At 40.3% G+C, this 14,520-nt stretch overlaps 1 pseudogene across 1 annotated transcript; it reads right to left on the bottom strand.

Annotated features, from left to right (window-relative positions):
- Window positions 1-12,652: 12,652 nt before the first annotated feature.
- Window positions 12,653-13,278, bottom strand: LOC311173872 (RNA-binding protein PNO1-like; annotated as a pseudogene). Its single transcript has one exon. The product of its transcript is annotated as an RNA-binding protein PNO1-like (transcript).
- Window positions 13,279-14,520: the final 1,242 nt, after the last annotated feature.

The following is a 14,520-nucleotide window of genomic DNA, read 5'->3' as shown; positions in this document are numbered from 1 at the left end:
ACTTAAATATCCACTTCCCACAGGAGTCTGGTGGGTGGAAGAAAGGAATAAGGATCATTTCTTAAGCTGGTAAAAGTGTTTTCAGAATTCTGAGTTCATCGGTGGAGTTGCTGGTAACCCATACTTTGTTTAGTATATACTTTGGGGATTTTCATTTAAGTTACGCACCCTGAGACCCATTGGTAAGTCAACAACTGTCTAGGTGGATTGATGGAGAGAACTGGTATGCTGGGACTTGGCAAGCTGATGTCACTGCATATTGGACTCCTGAAGCCACTGAAGCTCCACAGGTGGCAGCTAGGTCTTTGCCCAACATTTGCTGGGCCCAGGCAAGAATATAGAGAAAAGTGCTATGTCTAAATAATTAAAACTTAAAATAAACTAACAAATGTTTGGATAAAATACATTCCAACTCACTCCTTTAACAAATATAGCTTCATTACACAAAACCAATTATTTTTATGACATCATAATCACAAAACATCTGCAAGACTGTGACTTTTATATGACTGAAAGACAGTAAAATATTCATTAGCAAAAATAACTGAATGTGGGGCCTCCCCAGAGGCAGAGCGGGTTGAGCACAGCGCTATAAAGCTGTCTGCAGCCTCTGCAGCATGGGTTTGATTCCCAGCCGGCCAGGGAGATTCCCACATGGTGCAGCAGACCTCTCCTGTAGCACCCATTGCTTCCCTCAGCAGTGCTTTCGGTCTGTCTGACTGTTCTGCTCCCCATTCTGTCTCTGGGGAATCCTCTCACCCTCCAGAGCCTCTGGCCTGAACCCCAGCTATTGTATAAATAAAAAATAAATCTTTAAAAAAACATAACTGAATGTAATTATTATTGCAGATGTAAAAGCCATGACTGTTAATTTCAAATTCCATGATTTTTTTTCCTGCTGGTGGTCCATCCCTCCACCCATCCATCCAACCACACACCCACCCACTCATTATGCATTATTTTCCAGGACTTTTGACATATATGAGTTTTATAATAGTTAAGTAAAGTGAATTATAATACTTTTGCTCATATTTTTTGATATAATCTAAGTAAACTGAATCACTAGATAAGATTTACTTCTAAGTATGTTGTGCATGATTTCTTATTTTAAGACATTAAAGATCTCATTCTGTTTTCTCCATTCTACTTGGTGCTCATTTGATGCATTCTTCAATGTATATTACATATTGAACATTTTTGTATCACATTTTGAAATCATACATATGAAACCTAGAAAATTTCCATTGTTTTCTGTGAATATTGAGCTGCCATTGCCACAAAATTATTATTATACTTGATTAAATATTAGACACTAATATTTTATAAGAACATCACATGTCACATATGGACATCATTTGTCTCTGTTGAATAAAGTTTTTTTGTTTTGCAGTTTATTCGGTCTTTAAAAAAAGCAATTCCAGTAGTTGTATATGCATATTTTGTGTGCGAGTAATGTTTCACTTTAGTCAAGAACCTAAGCGTTTCCAGACACAAACACTTTCAATGGTCAAACTTGATCTTGGGGATCAGTTGTAAAACTGTCACAGTGATAACAAAATACTTGGTTTTTGGACATAGGACACAAAAACATACATAAGCCATTTTTATAATTTATTTCTCCATCTAAGATAATTTTGCTATAAAATTAAATACTAAATTTTCTGTCATGTTCATCCAATGGAAAATTGTAATCATTAATTTGGACTGGATTGCATTTTGCTAGGAACATATTTACACTGTCAGAATGATGTGACAGTCATTTTTCAGGATCACTATCTAATAAGCATAGTAAAGCTCCAGAGGTTTTTGATTTTCACATCCAATTTCAGCTTTTATAAATGCAATTTTCCTCCTATGCTAAAGGACAGGCCAGAATTGCATTTGGCTTTCTGAGTTACGACTTTGTTACGAATAATTCTTTTGTTGTTCTTACTGTCTTAAACAATTATTAAGTCTTCATTTAGTGAAGCATATTAAATTGAAGGATTTCATTTAATCTTTTCAAATAGTGGTTCTGAAGATTTTTTGTTCATTTTCATGTTCTTAGTATTGAAGCTTTTATTAAATAAGTAATTTGTGACATCCTGTCTGCAAATTTATGTGGCTCATGATCAGCAGAAGTCTGCTAATTTTCAGATTTTAAAAATTTAAGCAGACTTCTTGCAAACCACTTGCTATTTCCTTTTTCTTCAGTCTTTTTCTCCTCTGAGTTCCATTTTTATATTTTCTATTTCTATATTATCTTAATTCATTTTTTAAATTATTTGAATAAAGCTGAAATTTATATTTAAAGTTCTGGGAAATTTATATTTTATTAAAATTACAGAATTCATAATTTTAGTATTGTGTTTCTAGTAGCCATCATATTGGTCCATCTAGTTGCTAATTGATACAATGTTTCATGAATGTTGCATCTAGAATTGCATATCCAGATTTAAGAGTAATATGATTATTTAATGTTAAAAAAAATTCCTTATCTGTCACTTACAACTGTTGTGAATCCCAGCCACTGGGAAATGGTGCCTTGTTATTCATGAGTCTGTTGCAAACATGCTATCAGAGAGGGAGAATTTGACAAGTGAATTGATGTGTTGTTTTTTTTTTTTTTTCCTTAAGTGTTTCCTTCTTGCACTCTGAAGCAGTCATTAGCCCTAGCAGCAGCACAACTTACAAATCTGGCCATTTGGTCTCAGTCCCTTTTTGTTTAAAGGACATAGAGTTAGAAATGTAAACATGCAATTTTCTTGGAGCCCAAACAATGTTAAATCACAAGAACAAAGGTTTCGGGCTTCTTGGTAGTGTTGTGTCAGCACATAGTACCAAATCCTAACTGACGGGCATCTTATTGTATTCTTATTATACCTGTCTGTTGGGTTTGTGACAAGTGGGGTTCTTCAAACCTCACCGTCCAGGCCCCTTTTGTCTGCGTTAAGTGCACTGGTGGCCTTTTTGGGTCATGTCTTAGAAACTATAAAGAGACCTATGGAGAGTAGGATCTCCGGCAGACCAGAAACTAGGAGAAATGAGCCATTTCAGATAAGGTTTGGCAGAGAAGACATAGACAGATTTACCATGAGGCTAGTGAAGTTTATGCTTCAAGGTCCTTATTTGCACAGATTTGCCAAGAATCATGCCTAATTTTATAGTCTTTTTTCTTAAAGATGGTCCCCAATCCATAAAACTTAACAAAAAATTAAGGCAGGATACCAGGATCCAAACCAGGCAGGTGCAGGGGAGTTCTAGAAAGATTGCTCCCAGCGTAGTCCTGAGGTACCCAGTGGTAATCAGAGGCAACTGAGCAATTGATTGGGCAGCAGAAGGTCTGGGTCAATCCAGTCAGTTTTCACAGTGATGTCAGTTTCATTCAAGTCTCTAGAGCAACGCTGGTCAACAGAAATACAATGCAAGCTGAAGTATAATTTTTAATTCTTCAATAGCTACATTTAGACAAGTAAAAATAAACACATTAGGGCCTCCCCGGTGGCTCAGCGGTTGAGCGCTGGGTTGCGATGCTGCCCACAGCCTCTGCGGCGCCGGTTCGATCCCTGGCTGCTCCCCGGCCACCAGAGGAGGGTCCCACATTGCGCACAGACCTCTCCTGCCGCCCGCTGAGCCCCTCAGCAGTGTACTTTGGTCCTTCTGCCTGCTCTGCTCCCCGCTCTGGCTCTGGTGAATTCTCTCACCCTCCCGCGCTTCTGACTGTACCCAGTGCTTGTATAAATAAATAAATAAATAAATAAATAAATAAATAAATAAATAAATAAATAAATAAACACATTAAAGTAATATTGTAATATATTTTGTGTAATCCAATGTACCCAAACTATTAGTAAAGTTATTAAAATCTGATGTGTGTTTTCCATTGGTCCAGCCCTCAATTCAGAGTACCCACATTTCAATTGCTCCATGGCTTACAGGTGGCTAGTGTTGGGCAGCACAGCTCCAGATAATCCCTCTGTCTCTACCTACCAGTCAGTGCTACTGGGTGCTGCATTAGTTTCCTATTGTTGCCATAATAAATCACCCCAGACTTAGTGGCATAAAAAAACAGAGATTTTTCTCTTACTGTTCTGGAGGTCAGAAGTCCAAAATGGGTCTAATGGGTTAAAATTAAAATGTTGGTCAGGCTGCCTTCTCTCTGAAGAGAGTGTTTTCTAGCCTCATGGCCCATATCACTTTGACCTCTGCTTCCATAGCCACCTCTTCTCTGACTCTGACTCTCCTGCAATCCTCTTATTAGGGCCCTTGTGATTACACTGGAACATACAGATAATCCAGCATCATCTTCCCATCTCAAAATCTTAATTTAATGGCATCTGCCAAGTCCCCTTTACCATGTAAGGAAAGCATATTCACACATTTGGCGGTTTAAGATGTGGACATCTTTGGGGGGCATTACTTGGCCATCACAGGTGCTTAGAAGAGACTGAGACTTTAGAGAAAGATGTTAGGACCTCTAGCCAAAGCAGGTTCAGGGTAAGAAGGAATGACTCCATCTTGTCCAGGGTGAGAGCAAGGAAATTCCATAGGAATAAAACAAGTGGAAACAGAAGGTGTTGAATCTTAAGGCAGAAACCTGGCTTAAGGTCTTCCCAATCAGCAGCCTCCCTGTTTTTGTTTGTTTGTTTGTTTGTTTGTTTCCATTTAGGAAACTTTTCACAGTTATCAGTCACAGAATTGAGCTTCTCTAAGAAGCATATTCATACTACACCACTTCCCCCCATTGTTTGTGATGGATACATACCTCCTCAGTGCACAAGTCACAGACAACTCTCATGATGTACTCAGTGGTAGAGTGGATCAGTGGAAAATTAAAATACTCACTGAATGAAAAAAACATATCTTTCATTTCCTCAAAGGAATACTATTAAAATGTGAGTGTGCACCTGCCAAAGGATTTACCACTAAACAAGTCAGAGACACTGTCGGAAATATATCCTAAGATAAAAAGATGGTAAAACCTGTAATTGCCTACAACAACAAAGGTGTGCTGCTCTGACTTCTATAAAACCAGTTTAAATGATTATACGGGGCGTCCCTATTGGTGCAAGGGGTTAAAACACAACCTATGAAGCTATCTGCAGCCTCTGCAGCATGAATGGGGAACTTTACTGGTTCATACACTCAGATTGAAGAAATGGTGACCTCTCCTTTGAGCCCCAATTTTCCTCCTGTACTTTTGCTTTCCCAGCTCCTCCCACCATTGTGTGAGGTCTCCTTCCTATAATAAATTCCTTATCCCATAATTTGTAGCATTCTTGCTTCCCTGTTTTAAAATTCCTCTGTCTAGTAAGACTCTAGTGAGTTGTGTTTTGGATCTTCATCTAAAGATGCCCAATAGGGCCTCCCCGGTGGTGCAGCGGTTGAGCGCTGAGTTGCGAAGCTGCCCACAACCTCTGCAGTGCCGGTTCGATCCCTGGCTGCTCCCCGGCCACCAGAGGAAGGTCCCGCATGGCGCGCAGACCTCTCCTGCCACCCACTGCTCCTCTCAGCAGTGTACTTTGGTCCTTCTGCCTGTTCTGCTTCCCGCTCTGGCTCTGGTGAATTCTCTCACCCTCCCATGCTTCTGACTGTACCCAGTGCTTGCATAAATAAATAAATAAATAAATCATCAATAAATAAATAAATAAATAAACAAAGATGCCCAATAATATCCTGGTGGTTGGTTGTAAGGTTTGCAGTAAAATGCAAAAAAGATCTTAAAGAATTTAAGTGTAGTATCAGATTCTGTGAGGGCCTATGCTATTGATTTGTTAGCCTATTGCTATTGATTACATGCCATGTAATCTCTCCATTTGTTTAGCAATTATTTTATGTCTTTCAACAAAGGCTTCAAGTTTTCTCCATCAAAGTTTTGACCATGTTGTTTAGACTTATTTCTACATACCTTGTATACTTTGGTCCTACTGTAAATGATATTTTTTAAGTTAAATTTTCTCATTGTTTGCCATGGTTGGGGACACCCAGTATAATAATAATGTAGTTGTCTCCATCTTTCACCTCCTTTGCTCCTAATCAATACATTTTTCTCTTCCCACCCCTTCATTCTTGTCTTAGAATATCTAAAAACAAAAATGGTATCCACTCTTTCAATTAAATTAGGCAATTTTGAGCACAGTAAGTATTTTCCTAGTTAAGGTATCAAAAAATACATCCTGGCCAGGGAGCTACCCACATGGTGCAGCAGACCTCTCCTGACTCGCCCACTGCTCCCCTCAGCAGTGTATTTCAGTCAATCCACCTGTTCTGTTTCCCACTCTGTCTCTGGTGAATCCTCTCACCCCCCACACCACTGGCCTGTACCCCAGTTCTGTATGCATAAATAAATAAATCTTTTTAAAAAACTGATTATACGAGGGAGTCCAATGAGCTACAGAGCACATGAAAGTGCTATTGGATCACACATTTGAATTAGAGCCTAATTTGATGGGTCTAATGTGGGCAATGAGAATCTTGTTCAACTTGTTAGAGTTTAGGATGCCTCATGTGCAATGACTGATGACCCAACATACCTCACAGATGCGGAGGCATTTAAAACTATGTCCATGGGTCAGTTGATCACATCCAGTGATCAATACTATTATTGGTAATGATGGTCATCCCAGCCAACCTGGTCTAGACCATTGAAGGACCAAGGCACAATGGAAGTGGGGGGGGGGAGCTGGCACTTGACACATCCACCAGGGTTGGCCCTGAGAAGGCAGCTTACAGATGTGGGTGCTGGGAGGTTGTCAAGTTTGGCAGGCAGAACAAGGAACCCGGGAGCAGAGCAACTGGTGATAAGCAGTTGTGTTGGGGGCACCAGATCATCTGATAGGATGAGAGGTGGAAAGAGGGTAGCAACAGAGAGGGTAACAAATTCACACCCTCAGCATTCTTAGATGCCACAGTCACCACTTAAAATGCTTTTGAGTGACCTTACAGATTTGTGACATGTAGTCATTTGTTATTTTGCCAAGTATTTTGCCAAGTATCTCAAACACCTGAGCACGTGGGAACTGGCTGAGCAAATGACACGCATTCTGTCTCACCATGACTTTGTGGTTCTTTGCTTATGGTTGGCTAAGCAGAATCCTTCCTTAAGTGATAACAGAATAACAATAAGCACAATATTTTTTTTCTTTGGAAAAGAAAGCTGCTGATGCTGGTGTTAAATGAAAAGAGAATTTCAGTGAGAAAATGAGATATAGCTGAATGTTGAACTCGGCTATGCTGGGCATAAAGGGATGAACAGGTCCACTTGTACTCTATAAAAAAAAAGAAACTGGGGCCTCCCCGGTGGCGCAGCGGTTGAACGCTGGGTTGCGAAGCTGCCCGCAGCCTCTGTGGCGCCGGTTCGATCCCCGGCTGCTCCCCGGCCACCGGAGGAGGGTCCCACATGGCGCACAGACCTCTCCTGCCGCCCACTGCTCCCCTCAGCAGTGTACTTTGGTCCTTCTGCCTGCTCTGCTCCCCGCTCTGGCTCTGGTGAATTCTCTCACCCTCCCGCGCTTCTGACTGTACCCAGTGCATGTATAAATAAATAAATAAATCTTTAAAAAAAAAAAGAAACTGAAGCAACTGTTTGAATGTGGCACATACTCAAACTCAAGGGAGAGTTTAAATTTTTGTGAAAGTTGGAAAGGAGGTGAATATGTGGGTTTAGACACCAAAAACAGGTGACCCTTTGCTTCTGGAGAATGAGTCACCTGTACAAACACCATAGGATTCAAGAAGGCTTGGAAGAGTATTACTCAAGCCTGCCAGGGGTTTGTTGCAATTGGAAATGAAACTTGTAGGAGCTGATTATCAGGGAAGCATGTTAGTAGGTAGCAACCGTTGCACCTGGCGGGAGTTCAGAGGTACAACCTGGGTGAGGCTTGGCAAAGGCCAAAGCAAGACAAGGATTTCATCCTAGGAGGCCTAGAGAGAATATTCAGCAGATAATCATAAGGCACTTTTGGCTCCAGGAGAAGGGCAGAGAACGGAGGACAGGGCAAGAAGTCAAAGCTGCCCTCAGAAGAAACTTTGTACCATGTCTCCAAGTATCAGGCTAAGCATCCTTAGTTTTCCTTTCTACAGTTAAAATTGGTCCTAAAAATTTAGACAGGGCCAAGTTGACAGATTTGGGAGGAGGATTGAGGCTCTTGGTATAAAGATGAGGGCTCAGAGCTAGGAACCTGGGAGGGTGAGTGTAGGTCAGGAAGGCCACAGTGCAGGTTTTCTTTGATCCCATGCAGACCGGGTAAAGGAGGAGTCAGAGTCCTCAGTGGTTTTGCAGGTTTTTATTGGGGTTTACCAGGCATATGGCAGGCAGGGATGCTGGGGGGCTGGGAGGCTGGCAGGCCTCCCAGCCCCCAGCAAATCCTCACTCTATCTGGGCTCTCTGGCGTTCTCTCTGCTTCTCCGGTCTTCTGTTCGTTCTGCGGCTTCTCGGCTTCTGCTGTTGTCCCCGTGACGCCACCCTTAAAAGCACAGTCTTAGCCCAGGTGAATCCCATCTACCTATGCCACATCCTATTCCAGGTACCCGCCATCGGGCATGCATTCAGGACCTCAAGGATCCATCATCTATCCTGATGGCGGGAGGGCAGAAAAGCCTTACATTTTCTTTACCCTACAGTGAACAAAAAGGGTCAATATGAGCTACTGGAGCCTCAGGGTCAGTCAGATCGTTGCAGAATCCTACAAGTCAGGGCTGTGGCATCTGCTTCTTTCCTGGAACTTAAGTTCTTAATATGTGGCTGTCCGGATAAAATTTATAACAATTTGAACTGTCAATTTGAACAAATTGAGATCTACATTTCCCAAAATCCCCTCCTCTTTATGCTTTCCAGGTAGGTGTTGACCAAAAGATGAATGTGCACAAGGTGGGGAATGTAGAGGTGAAGCAGCAGCATTGTACTCTGAAGGTGCTCTGGCTAGAAGTGGTCACCAAAAGATGCAGGTTCCCTGGGTTCCCACTCTCCTGTGGTCCTGATCCAGCGCTTTTTATAACTGCTGACCCTATTATCCGGTAGCAGCCCCCACTCACCATCAGATGATAGTGATTACCAAAGGAAGTAGTTACCGAGAGGCACAAAAGAGACCTGCCATGAGCCTCACCTCGCCACCCCATTTTGGTCTGGATGTGCTTATTAGCTTCTCAGATTGATGAAATGGTGACCTCTCCTCTGAGCCCCAATTTTCCTCCTGTACTTTTGCTTCCCCAGCAACTCCCACCATTGAGTAAGGTCTCCTTCCTATAATAAATTCCTTATTCCATAATTTGTAGCATTTCTGTTTCCCTGTTTTAAAAATCCTCTGACTTTGTCGCTAGTAGCCTGTGGAGACCCATGGGATATCCAAGCACAGAAGCTTCCACCTGCCTACTTGTAACAATTATTTGTTTAAAGAAAAGGAAAGCCACACTGAACTAATTTAAGAAAAAGAAGGGGGAAGTTTACTGTCTGATACACTCAACCATGAAAGTGAAGAGGTTATTGGAGCCAGTGGTTCAAAAACTATTGGCCTCTAATCTCTCTTGCTCTTTTCCTGTTAGTTTTATTCTCTCTTTTGGGAAAGACTCATCAGTTGGGCTTGGGTCATGTGTCTACCACCTGGTACTGGCAGGACCAGAGGAGTGAGGCATTAGAACCACTGCAGCCTGGGTCACTTTAGAACCAATCAAGCCTGTGTCACTTCCATGGCTTGAGGTTGAGTCTATTATCACAGGAAAATGTAGCATAATTGTGGCCTCTGGGAGTGATGTTATGAGCCACAAAACTACCTCCATTTACATCGAATATATCCCATTTAGTAAAATTAAATTAGGCAATTTTGAGCACAGTATTTTCCTAGTTAAGGTATCTAAAAATATATCCAGTGGCTAGAAGACACAAATCAATAGTATAGGCCCTCACAGAATCTGATACTATACTTAAATTCTTTAAGATCTTTTTGCATTTTACTGCAAACCTTACAACCAACCACCAGGATATTACTGGGCATCTTTAGATGGAGATCCAAAACACATCTCCCTAGAGTCTTACTAAGACAGACAGAAGACATTCTGATAATGAATGAGTGGGTACCATTTTTGTTTTTAGATATTCTAAGAAGAGAATGAAGGGGTGGAAAGAGAAAAATGTATTGATTAGAAGTAAAGGAGGTGAAAGATGGAGACAACTACATTATTATTACACTGGGTATCCCCAACCATAAACATGCCATGTAATCTCTCCATTTGTTTAGCAATTATTTTATGTCTTTCAACAAAGGCCTCAAGTTTTCTCCATCAAAGCCTTGACCATGCTATTTAGACTTACTCCTAACACCTTGTATACTTTGGTCCTACCGTAAATGATATTTTTTAAGTTAAATTTTCTCATTGTTTTCTATTGGTGTATAGAAAACTTTTCTTTTAATGTCATGTCTGGGAACATTAGAAAAATTTTTCATTAGTTCTAAGGGTTTGTCGGGAGAGGCTCTTGAATATCCTATATATTATTTCCTGATTCTCACATAAAATTTAATTTTCCATGGGTGAAAAATCCAAATAAATATGAATCTAGCACCATAATACCCCATATTAATTTCTCCTGCTTTCACAATTAATATTTATTTAACTCTTACTGAAAATCATAAGGTCCATGGAAATATTTTGCAAAGTGTGCTCCATCAATCAAGAGATGGTTTTCATATTTTATAATAGATGCTTTTTCTTGGAGATTCACAGAGGCCCTGAGAAGTCCTACAAGAAACCTCTATAATGTGGCTAAATCCTGTATTCCAAACTTATTTTATCATGGGATCCCTTTTTATAAGCAATATCTTCCAACCCCTGAGGGATTATTTTTTTTAAAAAAGATTTTATTTATTTATGCATACAAGAGCTGGGGTACAGGCCAGAGATGCAAGGGGGTGAGCGGATTCACCAGAGACAGAGTGGGGAGCAGAACAGGCAGACTGACTGAAATACACTGCTGAAGGGAGCAGCGGGCAAGGCAGGAGAGGTCTGCCTCGCCATGTGGGTTTCTCTCTGGCCGGCCAGGGATCGAACTCGTGCTGCAGAGGCTGCGGATTGCTTCATAGTGAGGTGCTTAACCCCTTGCGCCACCACGGAGGTCCCTGAGGAATTACTCTTTAAAAAAGATTTATTTATATTTATTTATGCATACAAGAAATGGGGCATAGGCCAGTGGTGCGGGGTGCAGGCAGGTGAGACGCTTCATCAGAGGCAGAGTGGGGAGCAGAACAGGCCAAACTACTGAAATACACTGCTGAGGGGAGCAGTGGCTGGGGATTGAACTCATGCCGCAGTGGCTGGGGATAGCTTATTATTGCTGAGACTTTAAACCCTGTGATACCATGGAGGCCCCTGAGGAATTACTTTTTATAAAGAGAACATGTGGAAAATGATGCTCACAGGAAACCACGAAGATTGGTTAACTCCAGGATTTTCTCAAAGAATCTAGTGTCTCTCACTATATATCCTATAGAAGTCAAGCTGGATAGAACAAGGCTCTACTGGACTTCTTTTTCTACTTGCTAGTCTTTAGCAATGACTGCCTATGAGTTAATGCCAGCATTAAAAAAGAAAGAAAAATACCCACATTACATCTCATGAGACTACCCACTACTTTTGTTCTTCAGCAAAGGCCCACAGCTGGTCACAGTAGGAGATGGTCCTTGTAATTCTATCAATATCTTTTGATTGGCATAGAGATGCCTTTTATTTTCTGCTTCTATTTCTATTCCTGCAAAACTACAGGTCATCAGCTCTTATGCCAGGTTTTTTTTTTCTTTCTTTCTTACATTGTACAGAACCGCAAGTGTTTATAGAAAGCTGTCCTTTCTTTGTCCTGGATTATGTACAGAGCCTGCATATTTGTCAGAGTACAACTAAATAAATGAAAATAGAAAAGACCCATAAGAATGAATATTATTTATTTTCCCCTAGTTAAAACAATATTATATGTGCAGAGAGCACTGTAGTTTCTTAGGGGGAAATCTTTTCCCAAATATCACCTTTACTATTCTTGAAATAAACCCAGCATTGGTAAGGTTTGACTGTTTTCATGAAATACTTTGAAAAGTAACTCTTTCCTCACATCAACCTGGTGCTATAGATCTTTGATTTTAAATTTACAAACTGCAAAACAGATACAAATACCAGTCTTTTTGGTTCACACTGCTGCTTATGATTTGACTATAAAATATTTGACTATCATCCAGTATTCAATTTAGGGTGTTGATTCAGAGATGTTTTCTGAGATCATTCTCTAATTCCAGGTGACAGGGAAGTGTTTATAAATTTATAAGGTTGTAAATTTATAAGCAAAAAACATACAAATCCACACACAACTGTTTAAGCCAAAAGTCTTCCTCCAAATGAATTATAAACTAGGCAAACTGCTACATGTGGTTTAAGATGAAAAAAGTGAAAAATTATATTTAAAACACGTATAATATAGTACAAAATTTTGATATTTAAGTTATCCTCAAAGCTGTTGATTATGAATACTATCAAACATTTCCTTTCTGTTTATGCTTCTGGCTGACTGGAAGAAAGGATCAAGGCTTAAAGTGACTGGAAAATTCTCTACGTGGTTTCTTGTGACCACTTGGAGAGGGGTAAAGTCTTTTATTTGAGAGTCCAAAGACAAGATAAAAAGTCTGATTTGAAGTCAGAATCAATCTGTTTCTCTGCTAGCCACAGCTCCAATACTGCCATAAATCTCTGATGGAGGATTACCCGTGAAGAGGTTACAAATGACAGTTCTTGCCACCTTGATGTTTTGGAAAGAGCCAAGGATGTGAACTTTATATCCGCCAAAACTCTTCACGTCTGTGCCACATTCTATATGGTGAATATGGTTTTTCTCCTTTGCCAGAGATTCTTACTATCATCCTGGGCAGGTGGTATCCCTTTAGGGGCTTAACATCTGTAATTTCAGAAGACTCCAGGAGGTGGTCATCCAACCTAATGAGGGCCAGCGTGTCCTCCACCTGAAACCTGAGAATAAAGACTTTCACAGAATCAGCTGCTTTTGTCAGAGCACTGACATCCTTGGTTTCTTTACAAGTCCTGATTTCTACACTTCTCAATTTGAAGTTAAGACGTATCTTAAGTCCCTAATGTTCACAATAGGAGTAAATATCTTCATCCAGTTCTCTTTCAAGGGTGTGCGTCTGTTAGCTGAAACTGGTATTTTCCTTGTTTCTTCTTTTCCATCCAGGAAGGCATCCCTTAGAGGGGTGGGAAGATGACCTCTCTGTCACCGGGGTCTCTTCCTGTCCACGCACCCAGCATCCCCATCTCCTCTGTCTGCTAATTCTTCACCCACTGGCCACCCTTTCAGGTGACCTGGGTGCATCTGAATCTGCGCTGTGTAACTCCATCTCTGTCTCCATCCCCAGGAACTTCCAGTCCAGCAGGGCTTCCGGTTCTAACACTCACCAGGCCAGGCTCTCTTGGCAAGATTTACCCTGTTGCCTGGAACATTATCTTATTTAAAGAAAATACTTCTAATTATGTAAAATTTCCTTGTATTGCTATTTCTGATCAGAGGTAACATTTACTAGACCATTTGAAAGGATAAGGATGAGTATCTATCTCATTGGGTCTCACCCTTGCATACATCAAAATCATTTGTGGAACTCTGGAAAAAATAGAAATGACAGGGCCCTGCCAGGGGCTGTCTGAATTAAAATTTCCAGGGAGAAACTTAAGCAGTAGTCTTTTTTAAAACACTGCAATTTATTCCGTGCATTTACTATATGACCTTTCTTTTTTAATAGGCTATTTTTCAATATGACTTTCTCTAAAGTTTTCTTCTTTGATTTAAAATAATAATACAGACTATTTTAAAAAATCAACTTCAAATTCACTTCCCAAGGAAATGTTTTTTCTGTTTGTGTCTCTAGCCCTAGTTCACGTAGAAACATTTTTTGAATTCAAATGTATCACTTATTTTACTTTTAAAGTTTTTTTCATGCTATCACATAGTGATGATAATTGTGATTTTAGGAAATGCATAATATTCCATCCAGTATTTATTTGTATCACAATTTAGCTAATCATTACAATATTGGACATTTAAGCCATTTCTGTTTTCAGTGGCTCTAGAGAAAATGCTGATAAAGAACTTGATGTGTATGGATTTTGCTTTTCTTTTGAATTAATTCCCTTGAGATAATTTTCTGGAAATCTGGTTATTGGGTCAAAGGATAAAAACGTTTTTTATGACTCTTGTTAATGATTACTAAATTATTTTCTAAAAGGGTGAACAAATTTGAAAAGCCATGCCTCAACTCCATGGTTAATTGCTGAGGTTTTCGGTGGGGGGTGGGGGTGCAATTTAAAAATGCATGCCCTCTGAAGATGAAGGGGTTGCTAAGAGAAGACAGCCAGATGAATTTTAAGAAGAGCCCCATAATGTGATATTTTGATTAGTTATAGTAGCACAATGCTATTGTGTGTGTGGGGGGGGAGTGGGCAATAGCAGAGGTCTCTTGGGAGTTCCCATGACAGACAGTACAAATGACTCTAAATCTACCA

This window comes from Talpa europaea (genome assembly GCF_964194135.1).
Source record: "Talpa europaea genome assembly, chromosome: 7".
Taxonomy (NCBI): domain Eukaryota; kingdom Metazoa; phylum Chordata; class Mammalia; order Eulipotyphla; family Talpidae; genus Talpa; species Talpa europaea.
This window is presented reverse-complemented; position numbering and strand designations above follow the sequence as displayed.